This window comes from Silene latifolia, chromosome 4 (genome assembly GCF_048544455.1).
Source record: "Silene latifolia isolate original U9 population chromosome 4, ASM4854445v1, whole genome shotgun sequence".
Taxonomy (NCBI): Eukaryota; Viridiplantae; Streptophyta; class Magnoliopsida; order Caryophyllales; family Caryophyllaceae; genus Silene; species Silene latifolia.
The window spans coordinates 35,554,895-35,568,254 of NC_133529.1; positions in this window are offsets into that span (position 1 = coordinate 35,554,895).

Here is a 13,360-nt window from a genome sequence, read left to right on the forward strand (position 1 = left end):
ATCACGGGCTTTAAACAAGGGCCGGATGAGAACTTCCATGAAGCATGGGTCCGATTTAAGAAGCTGGTGCGAACCATACCGCACCATGGGTTCGAAAAGTGGAGCTTGTGCAATCATTTCTACAATGGGTTGTACGACGATCAGAGGGCCATTTTGGATCTTTGCAACCAATGGTCGATTTATCGAAAATTTGGGAGCAACCAAGGGGTGGAAGATCATTGACGATCTAGCTACCCACAAGGCCGAGTATGGGAATTCAGAGGGAACCGGAGGAGAGCTGCTTGAATCTTCCTCTGTCCATTTGCGCTTGAGGCTCTCACTGCGAGATTTGACAAGTATGAACTAGGAGGAGCTTCTAAAGGTGGGATGTACCAAGTAAATCTTTGTGTCGGATGGTCCTTTCGTCTCGTGAAAGGTGTGGAGCCGAGGACATGTCTCGAAAACTCGCCTAGTCCCTTTGAGTCTTATTCGCCTTTCAACACTATAGGCGGACCAACACCTACTACGAGCCGAATACCCATCCAAACTTGAGTTGGAGGAGCCAAAATGTCTTGAACCCAACTCAAGCTCCGCAGCAAAAGCAACCCTATGTGCCCCCTCATCAAAAGCAAAGAACAATATCGAAACCTCCCTATGTGCCGCAAAGAAGAACAATCGCAAAATTCTGAATTTTCCGAGCTTAAGAAACTGTTGCTAAAGGAGTACCAAGCAAGAGAGGTAGGGATGAAGCTACTAGAGAGCCAAATTGCTCAATTGGCTAGCAAAAGCAACACTCGAGCTTAGGACACTTGCCGACCCAAACCGACCAAAAGGAGACCTTAAATGCCATCACTTTGAGGAGCGGGTCCACCCTTGAGGGTCCTGCCATGATCGAGGACGCTGTTGAAAAACATGAGCCGGAAACAAGTCAAAAGAAAGCTTCAACGAATAAATCAAAAAACGACCATCTACCGGGTATATCGTCGATCGGCGATATACCTAGTCGATCTAGTGAAGCACGGGTTACAAAAGCTTCGAAGGCTGTACATCTCGGTCGATCGGCGAGGACGGTGGTCGATCGGCGAGATCGCTGGCGATCTTGAGGAATTTCGTCCTTTAATGCCAAATAATCTGCGAGACCACTTGTTTCGGGGTACCACGATCCGAAGACTTTAGGACAAGACCCGAGCGGCGATGGGTCGATCCCGGTCCCGAAGTTCGACCCAATGACGGTTAATGGCTCACATTTGAGACGGTCTGAAGAGGGGTCTAGCTTCAACAAAGAGAAGGTGACGGACTTTCAGCCTAAGTCCAAGGATGCCGGCACGCGTGATTTGGAGGAGAGGGCTAAGGTACTTCTTACAGCCCCTTCCCGGAGAGGCTAGTGCCGACCAAGGAACAGGTATCTTTCAGCAAATTTGAAAAAGTTATTCGTAGTCTGAATGTACAAGTCCCCTTCCTTGAGTTAGTAAACCAAGTACCCGCTTATACTAAATTTATGAAACAACTTTTGTCCAAGAAGCGGTCACTTGAAACAGTGCAAACTGTCGCACTTACTAAAGAGTCTTGCTCCTACTTGTCTCACACTGCGCCCCATAAGTTAGAGGATCCGGGTAGCTTTTCTGTTCCTTGCAACATAGGTACCTTCCCAATTGAGAAGGCATTGTGTGATTTAGGGGCTAGTATAAGTGTCATGCCCTTGAGTCTAGCTAGGAAGCTTAAGTTGACCCGGTTTGCAATCACAGACATGACAGTTCAGATGGCTGACCGATCGGCGGTCGAACCTATAGGAGTCCTAGAGGACATACCCGTCCAAATAGGGAAGTTTTTCTACCCTGTTGACTTTGTTGTCCTTGACATGCCTTAGGATGCCCATATACCGATCATCCTAGGTAGGCCGTTTCTGCACACTGCTGGTGCAGTTGTTGACGTAGGCTCTGGAACTTTGACCTTCAAAGTTGGGAAACATTCTATCATTTTTGCCCAACCTGCTAAAAGAAGGACCCCATGTGGCTGTTACACGTAATACGGTTTCGAAAAGAAATCGTACTTTGTGCTTCCTGAATTGCCTGTCTCTATTACTACTCTTGTGCTAACCCCTCCGCCCCAGATTGGGAGCAAAAGGAGGAAGAACACATTGTTTTAGACATTGCAGGAGCTGGTTTGGGGAAGGATGAGCTGCAGGTCACTCTAGCTGCGACAAAGCATATCGTTCAAAGAGGAGGTCTTGGTTGCCTGAGCTATGGAATTGATGAGATAGTTGATGACGAGCCGGTCAAGGCAAAGGAGTCCGACTTGGATTTTGATGAGCCCGAAGAGATCCTTGACTGGGGAGATGATGAGAATGTTGATCCGTTGAGTCATACGGATGTGGAAGCTAAGAAGGGTGCAGCTGCTCAAATAAGCACCATTGAGGCTACTTCTAGTAGCCAGAAGCCGACGAAGTGGGCCATACCGTGGTCCTTCTTGATCAACTATTAGCTGATCGAGCTCGTTATAAACTTCATTTTATTTGCTTTTGTTAAAAGCAATTTTTATTGCTTTTGTGTGCGTGAAAACTTCGCATTTTATTTCGCTTGTTTAGGATTTTTAAGTACTTTAGATTTTATTCTGGGTTTTGCGCAATTTTGGGCGTGTTTTATTGTGCACTTGCAGGTATTTAGAGCTTGTTAGCTCAAATCATTGAGCAATTACGAAGAAATATGAGGTTGCAAATGTGTTTCGATCGATCGGTAGTTCAAGTGGTCGATCGACCGATCTGCGGGTTCTGGCGACACTTTGTTCATGTTTACTGGTCGATCGGCGGGTTAAGTGGTCGATCGACCGCTGCAGACTTATTCACGACCTCTCCCCTGCTTTGTGTTTGGTCGATATGCGGACTTAAGGGAGTTTTCTACTCCACTTTATTTTAGTCAATTTATTTATTTCTTCGATTTTCTCATTTGTGCACAATCTTACCGCTTCAAAAATTATTTTCTCGGTTTACGCGCGCGGTTTTGTTTGTCTTTTCGGGTATTTATTGGTAGCAGCTGCTCATTGAAACCTCCTAGCTCATTTGGTTTGGGAGGTTTCCTTTCTTTTGCGCTTAGAGTCTTGTGAGTTCTGATTTCTTTACTTCATGTCATTATATTTTATTTCTTTTCTCGCAAATTCCCATTTCTCTTTTCTTCATTACATGATTTTGCACAATGGGGACATTGTGCGATTTGGTTTGGGGAAGGGTTTTGCGTCGCATATCATTTGCTTGCATTCACGTTTAATTCTGTTTTGCATTGTTTTATTCCATTTCATCCATTTATACAATATTCATACAAAATTCAAAATTGAAAAATTTCAAAAATTTCCATAAAACGCACGTTTATTTTAGCATATAGGTTGAGTCGGAACGGTAGTATTTCCATGATGATTTTGCATTTGCACCTGTTTTGCCTGAGCCTTGCTTGATTAACATGTTATTAGTAGAATCGTATTTGCATATCTACGAGTTTTCGTTACATTTTTGCTGAACTTGAGACTTGACTTTGAAAATTGGCAACCTACATCATATTTCTGAGTTTTAGAACCTATAACTGGTAACATTCATGACCAGTTCATCTAGGAATGTGAGTAGTACTCCTTATGAGACATGTTTCCTTAATTTGCATAATTATGAACTTGATCTACTTAATGAAAGAAAAGTAGATCTATATACTTAACATATTCATATATGTTTTATTTTAATTTGTCATAAAATTAAAACGGATCTTATGCATGCAAACAATAATATAAATAGAGGAGAAATCATGTCCTTACAAAATGGATTTCGGCTATTAGGGCACAAGAGAGATCACCTATCTCTTCTTGTTCTTGAGCTATTCCAATGGAAGAACAAAGATCTAAGTGTAAGATCTCTCCCTATGCTTTATACCCAAGGCTTCTCTTAATTATAATTAATATTACAAATACTAGTTATAATATTAATCAATGGTAGAAAAATGGAACCAAAAATATTTATAAACTCTTATATTATTTTCGGTTTTTAGAGAGATGATGAGGAGGATTTTATTCTCTCTAAAACTTGTATTTTGGATGAGTGAAGTTTGAATGAATACACACTAAAACATTTTAGTGTTATTAGGTAAAATTATAAGAAAAACAATGATGGCATTTGCTTCCCCAAAACCGTGTAAGAGGAGAGAAAAATGGGAGCCAATGCATGGAGAAATTGTTCTTCACAAGGAACAATAAGCTTGCATGGCTAGGTTTCCTTTTAATCATTGTGTTTTCCACTAATTACAAACAACTTATAATTAGCTAAACACCTTCTAATTTTCGGCCCTTTGCATAATATGGTGTCCATATTATTTTTGTCAATTGTCTATATGTTACATGTCACATGTCACATATATTTGTTTATGTATTTTTATCATATTAAAAATCAACGTATTAATAAAAATACGTCATATACAAAATTGACTTAGTAATTTCATAATTACTTGTGCCAAAAATTTTACCAATTTATAAATCACAACATATTGTATTTATATCAATTCATTCAATTTAATTGTTACATTAAACAATTATTTCATCCGAGTAATGATACAATTCAATTACTCAGACCGTACCTTATTTAATCACATTTCAATATGATACGTAAATTTTACTTCCAAAATCGTCCGTCAATTTTCAAGTAATTTAATTAACTCGTAACATTATACGATTAATTAAATAATCAATTAAGAGTATTGCCCTTTAGGTATGACCTAGGGGGTCAACTGATCACCACCGTCACACGACAGTAATGTCAAACTCTAGTCGACCAATCATTACCGATATATGTTGACCGGTTGTGATAACAATATTACTTCCCAATTGTATTCATTTTAATGAGACTTAAACATGTGATCATCATGATCAACGGTCGTGATCGCATTATTGTCGGAGGACACATATTCCAACAATCTCCCACTTGTCCTCGACAAGTGTGCGTCACCAATTCTCTTGTCCTATTACTATCTCCCACTCAATGCAAGGTGTCTTTTGGTCGTGCTTGCAAGTGATCATATCGAGAGTGGTTTCCTCGATCCGAAGAATAATCGATTGACCGGATTTATCCACTCGGATGCCATCCAGCGTGGCCACGCATTTCGATTCATTACTCCTCGAGTGGCCCCGAGATATTGTTATAACCCTGACAAGGGGTGGACAATTCTATCGCACTCATTCCTTCGACTAGCCACAGCCATCATAACCCAAAATATGCCCATTTGACCCCATTTACGAAGGTCGTAGTAACACAAATCAAAGTTAATGAAATCTGTGCCATCTTAGGAGAATAGTCTTTAGTCAAAAGAATCGACTCATTCGAATACTATAGTAGCTCTCGCCACGACCAGGCTATATAAATTTGCAAGAACTCTATAAGCGGTCATAAGGCCTGACAGAAAGTTCCTAACAAATCCGCCTATGTGATCGACTAGTCATCTCACATGACTCTATGGCACTTGAACTTGCCATCAATCGCATCACACTCTAGTCACTTCGAGACGTCACCTCATATAAGTAACTATGGGCAAAAACAATGTTAATCCATGTTCACTTTAACGGGGTTCAATTGTCTCTACAACCCGTTTGGATATAACAATGTTCAAGGTGAGTTAATAATAACTCAAACGACAAGTGTCGACATCACACTCGGGTAGTCAATATCATATTACAACCTTGTGATATTTATCATAAGTGTAAACACTTATTGATTGCAATAGAAGTCTAACATCTCATGTGTCCATGTGTTCAAACTTCTTACACTTGCAATTTCCTTCACATTCATGTTCTCATACCATGAATTTTACCAAGCACACATCAAGGTTCTCGACCTTGGTTTTGGTTCTTTAACTTGAAAGAACTTTCTTATCGATCATCTCATAACGAACGAATTTGCGATGAATAATACAACTTGTACCGATCAAGTATTCCATCCACACACAATGCACTAGGTATATGTTTTGTAGAATCTTGTAACAATTGACAAGATTATTAGCTTAGTAATTCTCACAAGTCCTAGCTTTATTAGGAAAGATTGTTTTGAATAACCTCTTATTTAACCAAGTATCTTTCCAAAACTTCTCATTTCTCTTTCTGGGCTTGAAAGATTTGGGATTCTCATAAATCCTCATATGTGCTCGGATTTTCTACAATATGTGCAAACTCTTGACACACAATAGAACATCCGTCAATCACTGAAATCGCTCATCGGATTCTACTCGAGAATTCATGACGCTTCTATTATGGCTCACAAAGTCAATCATCATGCTCTTATGCATATGATTCATAATTGGACATGTACATGATTATTCTAATGGCGGAAACATTAGTTACTAATAATCATGAGATCAACGTTCTCGAGGTTCAATGAACTACCATGACTGCTAATGGTAATCCCATTTTTCATTCATATGAATAACCTATGTAAATGTTGATACGATGTGTATCTCTTTAATACTAATCCAACATCTCATGATGTAATTGGATTCATCATTGTCCATTTTCATCCAGAATTGAAAACTCAAAAGCTTCTTTATGAAAGAAGGTATTAGCTTGTCATTCTTTAATGAGTAATGAGTTTTACACATTCAAGGATGATAGCTCCCACTAAATTCTATGTCTTCACATGAGAATTTCCTAACTCCCACTCAATTCTACATATTTCGAAATTGACTTCTTAATCGAAATTTGTCAAGAATATAAATATAAATTGCTTTGCCAAGTTACTAGGATAAAACCATATATGTTCCCATCATATCCTTTCAAAATGCCTATTTTGAAGTGGTCTTATCTCAACCTTACGGAAAGAGATTTTAAATCTCTAACACACTCATGTCATAATGATGTGTAGCAATGTCAATATTCAAATACAAATAATATTTAGAATACGTCCTTCGCAAATACCCTTTTGGAAGGAGATTTAACCATTTCATAGGGAGGTTAAGCAATGACATTTGTATGGTTAAAACGTTGGCTATAGGAGATATCGGAATATCAAACTTTGCAATTTGATCATAACTAGTATGTTACTTTGATTCATTTAGGCTCTTAAGTAAAACTCATGATTGAAACTATTAGGTCAAAATTTATCATATAGAACTTAGTCAAAAAAAAAACTTGTTAAGACTTTGCATTAGTCATTTTCATCCAAAACTTCTTTTGGTCTCCTCGTGTAGTTATCTTGAGAATATACTCTTACGATTACTACACTTGGTCTCTTTAGTCATATAGAACTAACTTGAGACCATAGATCTCATCTATTCGGCATACCATGTTAAATAGATATACCTTTATTCAAATCATTTTCTCTTGCGTAGATCTTTATTTACACAAGTACACAATTTGATCTTTGTCTTGTGTGTTGTGTCCTCATTTTTCTCCCACTCTATCTTTAGAATGAATACACTAAACATTCAAAGATAGCATATGAGACACAAATTAATGATGTTGAATTATAAGGAGAACTACCTCATAGGTTGACTAATTGTTTATCGATTTCATATGTGTACTTGGTGGTTGACATACCTTTAAGAGAGTTCATAGACTCAAAATCGCTTTATAAATGATCATACACAAGCCTTAAGCATGTGGACATATAATGAAACCCGTCATTATAATTGTCTATGTGATCACTTTTAAGTGAATAATCTTATGTTTAAAAACACAAGCATTTAAAGATGAAATTTTAGAACATAAAGGATAAATGATAAAACGGGTGACTTGGGTTGCAAACCAAGTCACCATCATCCAAAATACAAACCATTATCCAAAATACCTTTCCATGTCGAACACGGAAACTTAAAGTTCTAAAATTCAAAACATAACTTAAAATAAGACAATGAAAAACAAAGCTCCATAAAAGCTATCCTTAGCTTCTCATTGGTTTCTCATGCTTGTTTTTCTTTTCCCTTGTCTTTGCTTGGTGGAGGCCCTATTTACAATAAAAAGGGAGATACAGTATCACAACTTTGCATCATAATACCATAGTTGAATTTAGAAACATAAAGAAGGTTAGTCATTTACCTCTTTGGAGTGATCTTTCACTTTGATATCACCAAGGTATGTGGAACAATTTCTTTTCCAATGCCCCATGCCATTACAATAATGGCACTTATCAAGAGGACGCTTCTTGACTTTGGAGGTGCTAGCTTCACAAGACTTAGCTTTGGTGAATGTGGGAGCTTGCTTCTTGCCCTTTCTCCCATTCTTCTTGAACTTCCCCTTACTCTTTGTGCTTATATTGAGCACATCCTTGGGAGGGTTCACATTTAACCCCATGTCCCTCTCGGCTTGCACAAGTAACTTGTGCAACTCCTCAAGAGACACGTCCTTGTCTTGCATGTTGAAATTCACCCGGAATTGCACATATGCCTTGACTTTGGACAAGGAGTGTAGAATCCTATCTACGATGAGTTCTTTTGGGATTTCAACCTTTTGAATTTTCAAGGTCTCGACAAGCTCCATGAGTTTGAGCACATGAGGGCTAACCTTTTGGCCCTCTTTGAAGTCGAGATCAAAGAATGCCGCGCCGCCTCATATTGGACGATCCGCGGAGTTTGTGAAAACATGGTCACAAGTTTGGAGTAAATCTCATTAGCATTGCCCATTTTGAAGGCTCTCCTTTGGAGGTCCGCCTCCATCGCAAATATTAAGACATTTTTCATTGCGGCGGACTCCTTTTGGTAAGTCTCATAGGCTTCCCTCGTGGCCGCGGTGGACCTAGTGGAGGGTTCGGGTGGAGAGGCCTCGGTAAGGTAACGAAGCTTGTCGTCACCTTCGGCGGCTAATTTGAGTTGGGCATCCCACTCGGAGAAATTTGACCCATTCTTTTCAAGTTTACATCGATCCATAAAGGATCGGAGCCAAGATGAAGTAGCGAGTGGTGTAGCATTAGGAGTTGGTGTTGATGTTGCCATTTGTTATGAAAAAGAAGTGGTCTACAAAACAAAATATAAGGAGTAAAACAATTGTCGTTTTAATTATACTCGTAAAAATGTATGATTTAAACAAGTTTTACGCATTTTTCTAGTGACCTCTACCCAACTAGATAAATGATTCCAAGACCCAAATTCATATTGACTTAGGCACGGTGGGGCCGATACATCCTTCATCAATATAACTCGGTGGATTAACTTTTAATCGATTCTACTTTTAGAACTCTTGGTCGATAATATTACATTAACTATTATCTATAGCCCAAAACACATCGACAAGGGCACGGTGGGGCCGATACATCCCTTATCAAATACTTTTGTTGAGTTCAATCCAAATTTCGAATAAATGTGTCCATGATCCAAACCCACATTAACTTGGGCACGGTGGGGCCGATACATCCCTCATCAACATGAATTCGGTGGATCAACATTCATCACCCACTTCCCCTACGTAACAAGGTTTGTACCCCGGTGGGGCCGAGCGCACTCCCTCGCGAAATAGGTTTTCATGGTTTCTACTATTTGGTAAGGCTATGTCTCAATTAATTGTTTTAGCGAGAGGTCATGTCAATTTATTATCTATCACGTTTTAAGTGAACTAAAGCGGTGAACTACGATAATTAGAATTGACACGGTCGATAAACTCGATAAAATAAGACAATGCATGTTTAGTTATGGCGATTTAGCGATGCATGTGACATAAAATAAAATGCAAGCATAAAGATAAATAAATCCTAGTATGGCCTTCCTAAAAATAGAAAAACTATTAATCTATTACATATTCGGGAACCAACTCCATTGGTCCCTTGAACTTCGGTTGTGGCACGCATCTCGAGGTAACACCGTCTTTATGTATCGCCATTCTTGAAGAAATCCGTCTTTAGGAACTCCGGAATGAATAAAATTACATAATAAATTACATAATTTCCTATTATACATTTGTAACTAAAATAAAATAAATCTATTAAATTACAAAACGGTGATACGAGATCACAATAAAAATTACAACCGAATCGATATTCCCATACATTTCGGGAAATACCAATTAAAATCTAAGGCCATACTAAGTAAAATTACATAATTCAAAATTACATAAATTAAAATTATGACAATCATAAAGAAAAATGCAGCATTATAATTTGTATAAACATGCTCAATTTTTATGCTAAATCGCCTTTTAATTAGCCAATATCGTATATTACTCGGTTTTTACGGATTTGCGTGATTTCAACATTTTATAATCACAAAAATACATAAACTCATATTTATGCATAAGTTAATTACCCTAACCTCTTAGGACTCAAAATATAGTCTTCACTAATAATTTGACCATAATTAACTTTTATTTACAAAATTGTTCATAAATGGACCAAAATTACAAAAATAAGCTATTAAACTTCAAATAAATCACAAAATTTAAAATAAATTCAAAATTTGAAATTTAAATTCATGAACATTCTGGAAAAATTCCATGACACTCATAATGTTCAAAATCTTAGGTTAAAAAATTTGAAAATTTTAGGAAAAACAATGTTGCGGTTTATCGATATTTAATAAAATAATCATAAAAACATGGAAAAATTATTTTCATTAACTTTTCAATTTTAGATCTGAAAAATATAATAAAATGCAACATTAGACGTTTTTCCTAAGTCATAGATTATGTTTTATTAATTTTCAACTAATAATGTCACTATTTATGCTATTTTTCTTCAAAAATTCATAAATCATGCTAAAAGACTTCTTTATAGCCAATTATTTTACACACATCTTGTAAAATTGCATGTGACAACATATTAATTTTCTATGACCAGATTCGAAATTTAACTCATATTAACCTATTTTTCTCTTAAATCCGAATTTAATAAAGAAAAAATCATTTTTCGAGCATAACAAGTCCAAAAATTATGAAAATTTACAGGTTATCTCAAAATAATATATGTGACAACATATCCAAAAATCAACTTAAAATTCGAAGTATAGCTAATTTTCGACCAAAAATGACATTTTTACTCATAAAATCACATTTAAATGCCATTATAGTAAATTATGAACAATAAAAATCCGAAAAATTAACCAAAATATCCTAAAACATTTTAGGACCAGAAATATTAACATGCATGTAATAATTTCGTGATATATCATAATAACACAAATTTTACAAGTTTTATTTGTTATTCATATAACTCGGAAAAACTTTTAACCAATTTGCATGCAAACAACCGTGGCTCTTGATACCGATTGAAAGAAAAGTAGATCTATATACTTAACATATTCATATATGTTTTATTTTAATTTGTCATAAAATTAAAACGGATCTTATGCATGCAAACAATAATATAAATAGAGGAGAAATCATGTCCTTACAAAATGGATTTCGGCTATTAGGGCACAAGAGAGATCACCTATCTCTTCTTGTTCTTGAGCTATTCCAATGGAAGAACAAAGATCTAAGTGTAAGATCTCTCCCTATGCTTTATACCCAAGGCTTCTCTTAATTATAATTAATATTACAAATACTAGTTATAATATTAATCAATGGTAGAAAAATGGAACCAAAAATATTTATAAACTCTTATATTATTTTCGGTTTTTAGAGAGATGATGAGGAGGATTTTATTCTCTCTAAAACTTGTATTTTGGATGAGTGAAGTTTGAATGAATACACACTAAAACATTTTAGTGTTATTAGGTAAAATTATAAGAAAAACAATGATGGCATTTGCTTCCCCAAAACCGTGTAAGAGGAGAGAAAAATGGGAGCCAATGCATGGAGAAATTGTTCTTCACAAGGAACAATAAGCTTGCATGGCTAGGTTTCCTTTTAATCATTGTGTTTTCCACTAATTACAAACAACTTATAATTAGCTAAACACCTTCTAATTTTCGGCCCTTTGCATAATATGGTGTCCATATTATTTTTGTCAATTGTCTATATGTTAAATGTCACATGTCACATATATTTGTTTATGTATTTTTATCATATTAAAAATCAACGTATTAATAAAAATACGTCATATACAAAATTGACTTAGTAATTTCATAATTACTTGTGCCAAAAATTTTACCAATTTATAAATCACAACATATTGTATTTATATCAATTCATTCAATTTAATTGTTACATTAAACAATTATTTCATCCGAGTAATGATACAATTCAATTACTCGGACGCACCTATTTAATCACATTTCAATATGATACGTAAATTTTACTTCCAAAATCGTCCGTCAATTTTCAAGTAATTTAATTAACTCGTAACATTATACGATTAATTAAATAATCAATTAAGAGTATTGCCCTTTAGGTATGACCTAGGGGGTCAACTGATCACCACCGTCACACGACAGTAATGTCAAACTCTAGTCAGCCAATCATTACCGATATATGTTGACCAGTTGACAGTAACAATACTCCCAATTGTATTCATTTTAATGAGACTTAAACATGTGATCATCATGATCAACAGTCGTGATCGCATTATTGTCGGAGGACACATATTCCAACACTTAATACCTGTATGCATTCGGTTTGTGGTTAGTTGACACATGTGGTAGAGGTTTTCCTTTTTCTTATTTTACCCATAAACTCCACACTGCCAAAAATATCTTTTTTTGTCCCATTTACTACATCCTACATTTAGCCTGTCCTTTGTCAAGCTAGTAGTCTGTGTTCTTGGTGTTGTTACTCGTTTTTGGTGGCATATGCTCTGTTGAGACGTTATTGGGAAGATGAAATAAAGGAAAGAAAGAAATAGAAAAAAAAGAAAAAAATGGTGAAAAAAAATGATTCGAAAAAGAAAGAAAAAAAGAGGTTCTGTACTGTTCAAATGGGTCGATCGACTGCCAATTATATTCGATCGACTGAAGATCCGAGGGAAAAATCAATTCGCATAATTTGATCTATATCTTTTGGCGATTTTTGCTCCCAAGTTTTATTCATTTTTTTTTATGGGGAGTTGGTTGATTTAGTATCCTAGAGATTTGTGAGATTTGTGCTTGCTATAGCACTGTTTCGATTGATTATGAGCAAGAAGTTGGATGTTGCCATTTGGTTCCGTTTTGGTACTAGCTTGATCACCTGTACCTCCACTTTACCATAAAATGCTTTGCCTCTTCTTACCCATACCTCACATATCCCATATATACCTCGGCATGTGTCATTGGTCATCTGTTTGGTTGGAATGCATATGTACGGTCATAGAGATCATTTTCATATTTTATTGCTGGCATGTCTTCATAGGTCGTAGTTAGGTGAGAGTCACTAAAAAATGAATTCTTTCTATCTCCCATCTATTCACCTGTACTTATTGAGTGATTTGAGCGACCCGTGAGAGTCCAATTTGATAAGTCTCTACAGTTGGCGGTTCAGCATGTTTTTAACGGCTTCATAACTCGTTTGCATGATTCATTTGCTAATTGAT